The sequence below is a fragment of the Schistocerca nitens genome, chromosome 11, assembly GCF_023898315.1.
Source record: "Schistocerca nitens isolate TAMUIC-IGC-003100 chromosome 11, iqSchNite1.1, whole genome shotgun sequence".
In the NCBI taxonomy this organism is placed as follows: Eukaryota; Metazoa; Arthropoda; class Insecta; order Orthoptera; family Acrididae; genus Schistocerca; species Schistocerca nitens.
Window position 1 is genome coordinate 108,045,554 of NC_064624.1, and position 13,984 is coordinate 108,059,537.

Here is a 13,984-nt window from a genome sequence, read left to right on the forward strand (position 1 = left end):
TAACCTTGGGAGAGCCAGTCATAACAAAACTCTACCATCTGGTGAGCAAGATGTATGAGACAGGCGAAATACCCTCAGACTTCAAGAAGAATATAATAATTCCAATCCCAAAGAAAGCAGGTGTTGACAGATGTGAAAATAAGCAAACTATCAGTTTAATAAGCCATGGCTGCAAAATACTAACGCGAATTCTTTACAGACGAATAGAAAAACTGATAGAAGTCGACCTCGGGGAAGATCAGTTTGGATTCCGTAGAAATGTTGGAACGCGTGAGGCAATACTGACCCTACGACTTACCTTAGAAGAAAGATTAAGGAAAGGCAAACCTACGTTTCTAGCATTTGTAGACTTAGAGAAAGCTTTTGACAATGTTGATTGGAATATTCTCTTTCAAATTCTGAAGGTGGCAGGGGTAAAATACAGGGAGCAAAGGGCTATTTAGAATTTGTACAGAAAGCAGATGGCAGTTATAAGAGTCGAGGGGCATGAAAGGGAAGCAGTGCTTGGGAAGGGAGTGAGACAGGGTTGTAGCCTCTCCCCAATGTTATTCAATCTATATATTGAGCAAGCAGTAAAGGAAACAAAAGAAAAGTTCGGAGTACGTATTAAAATCCATGGAGAAGATATAAAAACTTTGAGGTTCACCGATGACATAGTAATTCTGTCAGAGACAGCAAAGGACTTGGAAGAGCAGCTGAACGGAATGGACAGTGTCTTGAAAGGAGGGTATAAGATGAACATCAACAAAAGCAAAACGAGGATAATGGAATGTAGTCGAATTAACTTGGGTGATGCTGAGGAAATTAGATTAGGAAATGAGACACTTAAAGTAGTAAAGGAGTTTTGCTATTTGGGGAGTAAAATAACTGATGATGGCTGAAGTAGAGAGGATATAAAATGTAGACTGGCAATGGCAAGGAAAGCATTTCTGAAGAAGAGAAATTTATTAACATCGAGTACAGATTTAAGTGTCGGGAAGTCGTTTCTGAAAGTATTTGTATGGAATGTAGCCATGTATGGAAGTGAAACATGGACGATAAATAATTTAGACGAGAAGAGAATAGAAGCTTTCGAAATGTAGTGATACAGAAGAATGCTGAAGATTAGATGGGTAGATCACGTAACTAATGAGGAGGTATTGAATAGAATTGGGGAGAAGAGGAGCTTGTGGCACAACTTGACTAGAAGAAGGGATCAGTTGGTAGGACATGTTCTGAGGCATCAAGGGATCACCGATTTAGTATTGGACTGCAGCGTGGAGGGTAAAAATCGTAGAGGGAGAACAAGAGATGAATACACTAAGCAGATTCAGAAGGATGTAGGTTGCAGTAGGTACTGGGAGATGAAGAAGCTTGCACAGGATAGAGTAGCATGGAGAGCTGCATCAAACCAGTCTCAGGACTGAAGACCACAACAACAACAACAACAACAACAACAACAACGTGTCAGTTTGACAGAAACAGAAGTATTCACATGTACGACACCAGCAGGATAAGTGATCTGCATTTCCCTCTAGTGAATACTGCTTGCAAAACCAACAAAACTAAACATAAACTGTGATCTGCACCAATATAGTACGAGATACAAGACAAAAACCGTGTAAATAAGCACAGAACAGTGTTTCATCAAAAAATGTAATTACTGCTGGGCCGAAACAAGACAATGGTTTTCCTGGAAACTTGCCTGGGAAATGCAAAGGTCCCGAGTTCGAGTCTCGGTCGGGCACACAGTTTTAATCTGCCAGGAAGTTTCATATCAGCGCACACTCCGCTGCAAGTGAAAATCTCATTCTGGACTATTATTGTTATCACCATCATCATCGTCGTTGTCATTATCGCCTAGCTACTGTCACAGAAAGGACTGTGATTTCAAGCTATAAAACTTTTTCACAATCTGACCAATGGCATGAAATGGCTGAGATGTCAGAACACATTCTAAATCTTATTTTTTATCTGGAGTGTGGTCTACAAAATGTGGACTTAGATCTGATATGCAATGCCCTGGCAGAACATAAATAATTTAGGCATGAAGGTAACAACTAACTAAATAATAGAGGCACTGAGTAATCAGAAGGCACATAAACAAGACTGAAAACTTCACTTGCTTTTGGATGAATAATTAGTTCAAAGAACTGGCCATTCATCTGAAAGCTAGCTAGCCATTCATCCCCCGTCATCCATCCACACACATATGCAGAGAGAGAGAGAGAGAGAGAGAGAGAGAGAGAGAGAGAGAGAGAGAGTGTATGTGCGTGCATGCGGTCCAGTAAAAATACTTGACCAGGTGTGAGTAGGGTTGAGTGTTCTGTACGAACTTAATTATGTATACAGACAGTTCGTCCATTCCAGGAATTGAGGATCTTGACGGTTCTTCCCTGTCATCAACATTGAAGCTAATATTTTTATACCACCAAAAGACCATGTTGTGACATAAATTTCAATTTAATTCATCTACCTGTTCCTGTACCCATTCCAGAGAAAAAGGGGTCTTAACGACAGATGGACAGACTGACAGTCTAACAATAAATCAAAGAAAAATTTTTCTTCTAATTTAATTACAAATCAACAATTTTTGGATTTTTTTCCTTTGGTTGTAGAGTAAAACCTTAGTTCTTGGAAAATTTCATGACTATAGATCGATGGGAAATCCCTGTAGGTTTTGATGTCAGAGTTTGTATCAAAATATGTGGCATACCGTATTTACTCGAATCAAAACTGCACTCGAATATAAGCCACACCTGAAATTTGAGACTCGAAATGCAAGGGGAGAGAAACGTTTTAGGCCGCACCTCCAAATCGAAACAAAGTTGGTCCATTTTAATATGAGACCCAATTTAGGTCGAATGAATGACGATACAGCTACAGTAGTTTGGTTCGAGTCATAAGCTTAGCAGTTAAGCTTTACCAGGTAGCCATTGCTATGCGTTAGGTGCTCCATTCATATTTATACAGATACCCTTTTTCACGTGCTTCGTCAGGTTTGAATCGATTGCTTATTTTTCTTTGATCTGATAAGTGCCATTCTCTTTGTTATAGGTGTTCACGTCACTCTAAGCTGAAAATGCGTTACTATACTGTGTCATGCATTGTTTGTCGCATTCTGATAATGAGTGTTTACGGCCTGTCGGCGCTCGCAGCATGACTTGCTTTTGTGCGCACTACCGCCGCTTACAATTAAAAAAAAAAAGGAGAGGAATTGTCTCCTAAGCGAAACAATGGCAAGAGACTGCTATTTGTTGTTACTTACTCTGCTGATTTCTTTGATAATGATCAACAAGAACCAAATAATAGACTGCGTATGATAGATGATGTTCTGAACGAGAGTTTAGCAAAAATTTTTCTCCCTTTGAAAACCTTTGCAGATGCCTCTTTAGTACATTACATTCTTCACAGAAATTAGAGTCATCTTAGATTTAAAAATCTAGTCAATTGCCGTGCTTCATTTCTGACTGTATCACTATTAAGCATAAGAATAATACGAATATAAAAATGACATGACATGGATATTCTTCTGCGTCTGCTGTTGTCTCACTCTAGTTTCGTAGTTTATTAGGCAGACAGGATTTAAATGAGATAGCTGCAAACACGGAAGAATACATGACAAAATGTTTATATTCGTATTATTCTCATGGTGAAGAGAATACTGCATAAAAGTTAATATTAGCAACCGTCTCTTCTCACATGTAGGAAAAAATTCAGAATGTAGAGTTGGCCATATTGACAAAAACCCCAAACAGTCTTGCCAGTCGGATTTTCGTAGTACATTGAAATGCTGCTACATTCAAAGATGAACAATACGGAATTTGTATTTACTTCGTTGGATAATGTATGAAAATGCAGTGGTTGAAACTCGACGCGGAGAAAAAAAAGCTCGTCTTCCACTTTTTTTTTAATTTATTTGCTGACGCAGAGGTTTTGGCGCCAGTATTTATCTTTGTGCCTGCAAAGCAAGCCTGTGAAGTGCTACATATATTCGACAGCAGAAGTTAGTTGTGGCAGCACCTACCAACATTTTTCAGATCTTCCGCTTACTTTGCACTCGATTCTAAGCCGCAGGTAGTTTTTTGGATTACAAAAACAGGAAAAAAAGTGCGGCTTAGATTCGAGTAAATACGGTAAGTGGCTGTATCTTTTTTGATTGCATAGTCTTAGTAACTTAAGTTTTATACATCATCAAGGGACCATAGAGCTTCATATTTGACATAAATTTCTACTCGATGAGAAAAATGATTTGAACAGCCACGGGGACAGAAAGACAGATCAACAACAAAGTAATTCTGTAAGAGTTTCTTTTTTTACCACCTGAGGTACAGAACTCCAGAAAGGACTTATTGGAAGGCTAGTAAAGTTTCCTGTCTTTTTTAATGTGCCTTTCAATGACTGAATACCTCTTCTACTCGGTCAGTCATTACGTTTACTCTTCAACTACATAGCTAGTCAAATGTTTACAGTTTCAGTACTTCTTTAACTACAGATTTTGCGCAATGTTTCATGGCTTATGCTCTGTGATTTTGCTTCACCTTGCTCTGAAAAACATCTGTCACTTGTTTTAGAAAATATGCTCACATTTACTTATTATACTTACCTCTTGACACCAGTATGTGGTGGTTTATCATAAACAAGCTTATGGCGTGGGCACATTTGTGTGGCTAACTTCAAGATACAGACGTGGATCTTGAAGAAGAGGGACACAACACTGAGTAATATGACAGGAAGGCAGACAGTGGGAAGAACTTCTAAAAATGGTTTTAATTCAATTTATTAAATACATTATAATCCTTGATATAAATGACAAAAATGTCAAAACTCAAATTAAACTCAAGTCTTCTGCATCATAAAACAGTGGAGACAGAATGATATTTCAAAATAACATTTGAATTCTTAGTGTCAGATAACAGGTTGGAGTATGGATAAAGCACATGTTGTGTTACTATATGACACTTTTTTTTTTTTTTTAACAGGAATGGCAATAAAGTTTTCTTCTTTATTTCCTTTAATTTTCCTCCTTTTTTTTAGCATAATACAGAAGTGCAGATGTGCACGAATGACTGCACAGAATCAAGAAAGCGGTTACTCGTGTGGAAAGTAAAAGGTTTGCCATACATTACACGGGACGACTCGACGGTGATATACTTGACGTGAGACATCATTATAATTTAAAATAACACCACTTACTCGACCACATGCCACAGTTCTCATCACTCTGAATATAACACATAATCATTTTAATGCAGTAATGTCCGTTTTGCTCGGCATTTTTCTGTTTAATCCACACAGCCTTCTAAAGTAATTTAGCTCATCGCAACTGGACACGCAGCATCCTACAGGCAGTTCACATTAACTGAATAAATGTTGTCAACAAAACGATGCAATAAAAGGCATTCCCAACAAAAGTACTTCAAACTCGCCACAAAATCTTCCTTAGCAGCAAGCAGCAGTACTCGCTCGAGCTGCACACAGCTGTCACAGAAGGTGATCTGAGAATTGTGGTACTGCAGAGAAGGACAAGAGAAGCCACAAAGCTCTTCAGCGGAATGCACCCGACGACCGCAGAAGGCCACCTTCCATTGCAGTCCCCGAGGTCTTCTTCCTGCACAGCACAAATTTACATTAAAGATGTCTGTCCACACTGCAAACTCAGTTACCAAAAAAGATAACTTTACTGACACCAGATCATTGTCGATCTTTTAGTCACAACTGAATTAAAAGGAGATTCTGTATATTTTCGTAACTGTTAACTTCCAAGAATTATCATTAGCAAAATATAGGCATAGCACGCACATGGTGCTCAAAATAAAGCATTCAAAAACATAATATTTTTGCAGTAATCCACATGCTCCAGCTGTTGACAGCCACAATGTTTGCTGTAATCACCAGATATTACAAGCTTTTCACGTCACAAATTTCACATGTCGATACTTTGTGATCTTTCCAAAGCATTTATGTACTGATTGTGATACTATCTTGGAAAAGCTATAGCAAACAACTGGGTCGAACCATACTTGGCACGAAGAACGCAAACAAGAGTTGCTCAGTAATTAAAACAAGGCGAGAAAATCTTAAGTCAGAAATGGAGCCCCACAAGGTTCAATTTTAAGTCCACCTCTGCTCCTGAAATATGTGAATGACCTCCCACTTCAGATGTGTCACACAGTGTTGGTACAATTTGTAAAAGACCCGTATTATTGTTCATTCTGCTAGAGCAACAGATCTCAGATTACCCCATGTGGGGCAGGGCGAGGCGGCAGGGGGGGGGTGGGGGGGGGTAGGAATTAGATTATCTGAGTAGTATACACAAAAAGCGTTCAATCACAGACCAGCCCTGAAACGATGTTCTTTTATTAAAATCATCTTTATTATGCTGTATAGTCAGACTAAAATTCATTAGGTAAGTAACTATAACACACACATCAAAAAAAGTGTTGCATCAACCCGGTTCCCAGAACTCGGGATGATAGACGTTGACTGTGGATATTGTATCACAGACACAGTCCCTTAGACTGTTCAGAGATGTCACTAATCCCACCAAAAGATGTAAACAACCTTTACAGTGCCTATTAGAGGGAGGGGGCCTGACAGCCGTTCAGTTCCAGTCATAACACCGGGAAGGAGGTACACAGTCCGTGCTGTCTGTAGTTCAACCGTGCCTAGAAGGTCAATACTGCGGTTGGATCGCGTCCGCATTGTTACTTTGTGCCAGGAAGGATTCTAAACAAGGGAAGTGTACAGGCATCTCGGAGTGAACCAAAGTGACGATGTTCAGACATCCACAGGACGTGTTACTACTCAAACTGTGCTCAATAGGCTGCACGATGCCCAACTTCACTCCTGACGTCTGTGGCGAGGTCCACCTTTGCAACTGTGACACCCTGTAACGCAGTACAGGTGGGCCCAACAACACGCCCAATGGACTGCCCAGGATTGGCATCACGTTCTTTTCACCGACGAGTGTCGCATATGCCGACGACCAGAAAATCGTCGGAGACGTGTTTGGAGGCAAACCGGTCAGGCCGAACGCCTCGGACACACTGTCCGGCGAGTGCAACGAGGTGGAGGTTCGCTACTGTTTTTGGGTTGCACTATGTACGCCGCTGGCAGACGTTCCTAAAATGGTGGAAAGTGGTCATTTTGACCCCACATAAAACATTTTCATATTTGACTTAAACAAGTACTTTTTTTAGTATTTGTTAATACATACTTTATTTCTAGTAATCACAACAATTATTTACAATTATAAATAATATGTGTGTGTGAGTGAATTCCTAACAGACCAAACTGCTGAGGTCATCAGTCCATATACTTACACACTACTTAAACTCATATAAATATGTGAAACAAATACTAACAAAGAGATAGAGGGGCTCGCCAGTACTTACCTCAGCTCAGTACAGCCGATAGATACACAAAAAACAGAACCGAAAATTTACGTTCCTAGCTTTCGGAACAAATGTTCCTTCATCAGGGAGGAGAGAGGGGAAAGAAAGGGAAGAAGGGAAAGTAGATTCAGTTACTCACAACCCAGGTTATGAAGCAACAGGGAAAGGAAAACAGGGAGGGTAGCAAGGATGGAGGCATGGTTGTCAGAGGGAAGCCAAAGATATTCTACTGTAAGTACTGTGCCAGCTTCAAACCAAAGAGGATGCATACAGAAGTATAGAGGTATATAGTATAAAGATAAACACAACTATGTAGGATGAAAAGATGCGTGAATGGCTAAAGAGGAAAGGGAAAGAGGAGAAGACTGAAGAGTAAATGGGAGTGAGGTTGTTTAACTCCAACACATCCTTTCATCCCGCCATCCCCCTGGACTGAACCTACGTTAAACCACCTCACTCCCATTTACTCTTAAGTCTTCTCCTCTTTCCCTTTCCTCTTTAGCCATTCACGCATCTTTTCATCCTACATAGTTGTGTTTATCTTTATACCATATACCTCTTTACTTCTGTATGCATCCTCTTTGGTTTGAAGCTGGCACAGTACTTACAGTAGAATATCTCTGGCTTCCCTCTGACAACCATGCCTCCACCCTTGCTACCCTCCCTGTTTTCCTTTCCCTGTTGCTTCATAACCTGGGTTGTGAGTAACTGAATCTACTTTCCCTTCTTCCCTTTCTTTCCCCTCTCTCCTCCCTGATGAAGGAACATTTGTTCCGAAAGATAGGAACGTAAATTTTCGGTTCTGTTTTTTGTGTATCTATCGGCTGTGCTGAGCTGAGGTAAGTACTGGCCAGCCCCTCTATCTCTTTGTTAGTATTTGTTACACTACTTAAACTAACTGACGCTAAGAACAACACACACACCCGTGCCCGAGGGAGGACTCGAACCTCCGGCAAGAGGGGCCACGCAATCCGTGACGTGGCGCCCGTAACCGCGAAGCCACTCCGCATGGCTATAAATAATAATTACAAATTTATTTGAACAACAATGTATCGTAAAAATTTATTGCTGCTACTGCTAACAAGTTTCTCAACTATAAATTTTAATTTTTTTAACTATTCATACAACCTTCTAGACACATTTAGTATATTTGGTCCATATTACTCTCACATGTGTTTTAAAAACAGCTCTGTATTACTTTTCACTCAGGTCGCTTCAAGATGCTAGTTTCACTTAGCACAGGTGATTCTCGTTTTACGCAAACATTTTCCGCGCACTGCTTTCGGGCTCTTTACACAGCTTTTGCTGGTCTTGTTGCCTTTGCAGTAGCTGATTTGGCACTTTCTAGGTGATTTCAGTCCCACGTCCTATTCCTTTGCCCGACGTTCTTGCTCTTTCATTCCCTTGAGTTCATATGCCAGTTGAAGTATGGTCTTCCTCCTTTCCATTTTCTTGTTACAGATCACCCATGGATTTATTGCTGCCATGTCCAGTATGTTGTAGAAGACATGCATTGACCATCTCCTATACGCAACCTTCATAGTATATTTAAGGGTCACTTGATCAACCACATCCACCCCATACTTTGTTGCATTGTAGAACGTTACGGTTTCAGGTTTTTTTCTTTCCTCCCTTGCTTATAGCTACTTCAGCATGCAGCATACTCAGAAGAATGACATTTTGATTCTTCTTTCCTTGGTATACAGTCAATGTGCAGTCTGTGTTGCCACTGTTGTGCAGTCTTGTGGTGGAGTGTATTTCAGCATTCAGCTTCCTTACTTCGTCGGGGATTTCATGACGGATCTTGTTCATTGTACCGACTAATGAAGTTTTTTTTTTCTTTTCTTTGAGTTTTTTAGCAAGTTGAAGAGATGTAAAGAAGTTGTCTGTCGTCACATTTCTTCCTCGATTCACAAATTGCTCCACGAGACCCAGAACAACGTATTCTCCAAGTGGTTGTTTCTCTCTATGTGTGTCCTCTTTCTACATCTACATCTACATCCATAATACCAAAGCCACCTGACGGTGTGTGGCGGAGGGTACCCTGAGTACCTCTATCGGTTCTCCCTTCTATTCCAGTCTCGTATTGTTCGTGGAAAGAAGGATTGTCGGTATGCCTCTGTGTGGGCTCTAATATCTCTGATTTTATCCTCACGGTCTCTTCGCGAGATATACGAGAAGGGAGCAATATACTGCTCGACTCCTCGGTGAAGGTATGTTCTCGAAACTTCGACAAAAGCCCGTACTGAGCTACTGAGCGTCTCTCCTGCAGAGTCTTCCACTGGAGTTTATCTATCATCTCCGTAACGTTTTCGTGATTACTAAATACTTCCTTTGTTTTTGGATTGCATTTCCTTAGGATTCTTCCAATGAATCTCAGTCTGGCATCTGCTTTACCGATGATCAACTTTATATGATCATTCAATTTTAAATCACTCCTAATGCGTACTCCCAGATAATTTATGGAATTAACTGCTTCCAGATGCTGACCTGCTATATTGTAGCTAAATGATATGGGATCTTTCTTTCTATGTATTCGCAGCACATTACAGTTGTCTACATTGAGATTCAATTGCCATTCCCTGCACCATGCATCAATTCGCTGCAGATCCTCCTGCATTTCAGTACAATTTTCCATTGTTACAACCTCTCGATATATGACAGCATCATCCGCAAAAAGCCTCAGTGAACTTCCGATGTCATCCACAAGGTCATTTATGTACATTGTGAATAGCAATGGTCCTACGATACTCCCCTGCAGCACACCTGAAATCACTCTTACTTCAGAAGACTTCTCTCCATTGAGAATGACATGCTGCATTCTGTTATCTAGGAACTCTTCAATCCAATCACACAACTGTTCTTATAGTCCATATGCTCTTACTTTGTTCATTAAACGACTGTGGGGAACTGTATCGAACGCCTTGCGGAAGTCAAGAAACACGGCGTCTACCTGTGAACCCGTGTCTATGGCCCTCTGAGTCTCGTGGATGAATATCGCGAGCTGGGTTTCACATGGTCGTCTTTTTCGAAATCCCTTTGCCGAGATACGGGAAAGCATTACACATATACTTTATCGTTACATCAACAGCCGACCAGAATTTGAGACCATATTTGTCTGGTTTGTTGGACACGAATCGAGTAAACCTGCACCTTGCTTTGCTCAGTAACAGTTGCTCTCAATGGGTATATTTTCTCCAGGGCGGTAAGCACGAATACTGTTTTCAATTAACTTTACCCAAATTTCAGATACAAGAGCAAATTTGTTGGCTGCTGGATGTTGAGCCCCGGTTGATTTTTCATCAAAATGGAGAAATCTGAGAAGCTCCTGAAATCTGTCCCTCGATAAAAGCAGGCCCCCAAGAGTGCGACCAGAGACCATCCACAGACATAAATTTTGTGCACAATACACCCCGAACATACGTGGTGGCTATCAGTTTCTCCAGTTCCTCAAGTGACACAGTCCAGTTATTGTTTTTTAGTACTTTTGGAGCATTTGATTGTGTGTATTTCCTCACGAGACGTAGCATTGCTTCGTCAAAAATAAGACAGAAGGCACTGATGACAGAACTGTCTACTCTTTACTCGTCGGCAAGCATAAGCAGTGGCGCCTCCTCTCTCCTTCAGAATGTTCACAGCTGACCGCCTTCCAGAAGATGAATAATTTCCAATCTCCCACACAGTTCTATCCCTTGCAATCATCTTTGTAGATGCTTCCAACTGTACCTGCTGTGGTGAAAGAACTGATGATTGACATGTATCAGCATCTGAATCCTCTTCCACTAATCACCCCTCCTTCACAATGTCTTCATCTTCACTTGTGTGAGGTACATAATCATCATCTTCATCAGTTAAGTCAATTTCCGATTCAACTTCAGAATTCTCTAAGAGATGGAACACTTCTCCATCAGAAAGTTCACGCTGACGACACGTGTTCGAAAACGTGTTTCACTGACAAGGACTGCACGAGCGACACAAAATATGCTGTGGCGGACTGGAATACACACGTGCTGAGTTGCAACAATGAGGAGCAACTGCTCCCCATTACTGCTCACTGTTGCCACTGTATTGCTGGATAATTTACTTATATTCAGAAGAGAAATTACAGTGGAGTCAAATTGACCTCTTCCACCGTTCTAGGTATACTGAAATGAAATGTTGAACAAAATTAAAATAATTTGTAAATACTAAAAAATGTTCAGAAACAGGAGAAAAAATTAGAAAAAGTCATATAATTTCATTAATGAAGTAAGTAAACTGGATATGACAATGAAAGATCAAATATTAAATGCTCTGAATAACTGGACATCACCCACTGGTATTTTTTGTGATCTCTCAAAGGCCTTTGATTGTGTAAATCGTGGAATTCTTTTAGATAAGCTAAATCATTATGGTTTGAGTGGGGCAGTGCACAAATGGTTTAATTCATACTTAACTGGAAGAATGCAGAAAGTTGAAATAAGTGGTTCATGTAATGTTAAAACAACAGCTGATTCCTCAAACTGGGGGGCTATCAAGTACGGGGTCCCACAGGGTTCGGTCTTAGGTCCTTTACTGTTCTTGATATACATTAATGACTTACCATTCCACATTGATGAAGATGCAAAGTTAGTTCTTTTTGCTGATGATACAAGTATAGTACTAACATCCAAAAACCAAGAACTAAGTGATGTAATTGTAAATGATGTTTTTCACAAAATTATTAAGTGGTTCTCAGCAAACGGACTCTGTTTAAATTTTGATAAAACACAGTATATACAGTTCCATACAGTAAATGGCACAACTCCAGTAATAAATATAGACTTTGAACAGAAGTCTGTAGCTAAGGTAGAATTTTCAAAATTTTTAGGTGTGTCCATTGATGAGAGGTTAAACTGGAAGCAACACATTGATGGTCTGCTGAAACGTCTTAGTTCAGCTACATATGCTATTAGGGTTATTGCAAATTTTGGTGATAAGAATCTCAGTAAATTAGCTTACTATGCCTACTTTCATTCAATGCTTTCGTGTGGCATCATATTCTGGGGTGATTCATCGTCGAGTAGATAAGTATTCATTGCTCAAAAACGTGTAATCAGAATAATTGCTGGAGCCCACCCACGGTCATCGTGCAGACATCTATTTAAGGATCTAGGGATCGTCACAGTAACCTCACAGTATATATATTCACTTATGAAATTTGTTGTTAATAATCCAACCCAGTTCAAAAGTAATAGCAGTGTGCATAGCTATAACACCAGGAGAAGGGATGATCTTCACTATGCAGGGTTAAATCTGACTTTGGCACAGAAAGGGGTAAATTATGCTGCCACAAAAGTCTTTGGTCACCTACCAAACAGCATCAAAAGCCTGACAGATGGCCAACTAACATTTAAAAATAAATTAAAAGAATTTCTAGATGACCAACTCCTTCTACTCATTGGCTGAATTTTTAGATATAAATTAAGGGGGGGGGGACTTAAACATTAGTGTCATGCAATATTTTGTGTAATGTAATATCTTTGTGATATCCTGTACAGACATCTTTTATTAACCTGACATGTTCCACATCATTACGAAGTGTCGTATTCATGATCTATGGAACAAGTATTAATCTAATCTAATCTAATCTAATCTAATCATATGAAAGGGGTCATTTTGACCCCTTCCGCCATTCTAGGGTTAAAACCACCTCATGTGCACAATGCATGTGCAAATGGCCACACTAGAAAATAACAAAACTGGAGCAATGTAGATAACGTCTAACAATTGTAAGTAGGGTCTTTAGAAAGTAAGATACACGCTACATCTCACATAAAGACCACTGCACAACCAGAATGTCATATTCTCAGAATAGAGTATGTGTTCCGGTTTCCTGCAGAGACAGTTCTGCTGTGGTACAAATAGCAGGGGCATCACAAAGTGCGAGAGAAATGGCGCCGCCAACTGGAAATGTACTATAAAGTACGATTATTGTGGGAAAAACACATAAATTACACACAGATTCACTGTGAAATTTTGGCAGTATACGGACCAAATGCAGTGTCGCATCCAGCTGTAGTGAAACGGTGCTAAAATTTCGACCTAGGTTACAAGGATGTGGGTGATGCCTATCAGGAAGTTGAGATCTCGTACCCTGCGATTTTCATTTCTACGGCAAGCTAAAAAAGCAGCTGGGAGGAAAGAGATTTTCCAAGAATGAGGATGTTCACACAGCAGTTCTCAACTGGCTCCACGACCAAGAAGCGGATTTCTACGGTCGACGAACTGAGCGATCGCTAGAACATTCCGACTGTTGTTTAGACTTTGTGACTACGATGAAAAACAATGTCGTGTATCTGTGTCACTTTGAAGTGTACTGCATCATTACATAGCCTGCCATAATAATGTGTAACTTACTTTTTCAAGTCCCCTGTAAAGACATATAGAAAGGAATGCAGAGGACGCAAATCAGATCAGAAATTTGCAAATGCAAGAGGTCAACACCGACACAATGCCTCCCCAGATAATCTTTTATTGTGTGACAGCAAACTGTAGTTCCTTTTACTTACTGCATCCTTTACGAGACAAACAAATGAGCATTTTGCAATGAAAGCATTATGTATTACTCGTGTGAATGTTTTGTAAAA

At 40.1% G+C, this 13,984-nt stretch overlaps 1 protein-coding gene across 1 annotated transcript in view; it reads right to left on the minus strand.

The window, feature by feature from the left end:
• Positions 1–4,783: 4,783 nt before the first annotated feature.
• Positions 4,784–13,984, minus strand: part of LOC126213576 (transcription initiation factor TFIID subunit 10-like) — a 128,730-nt gene continuing 119,529 nt past the window's right edge. Inside the window, exon 6 of the mRNA XM_049941424.1 lies at positions 4,784–5,590. The gene's annotated coding sequence lies outside the window, so the exon portion shown is untranslated. The remainder of the gene's footprint in view (positions 5,591–13,984) is intronic.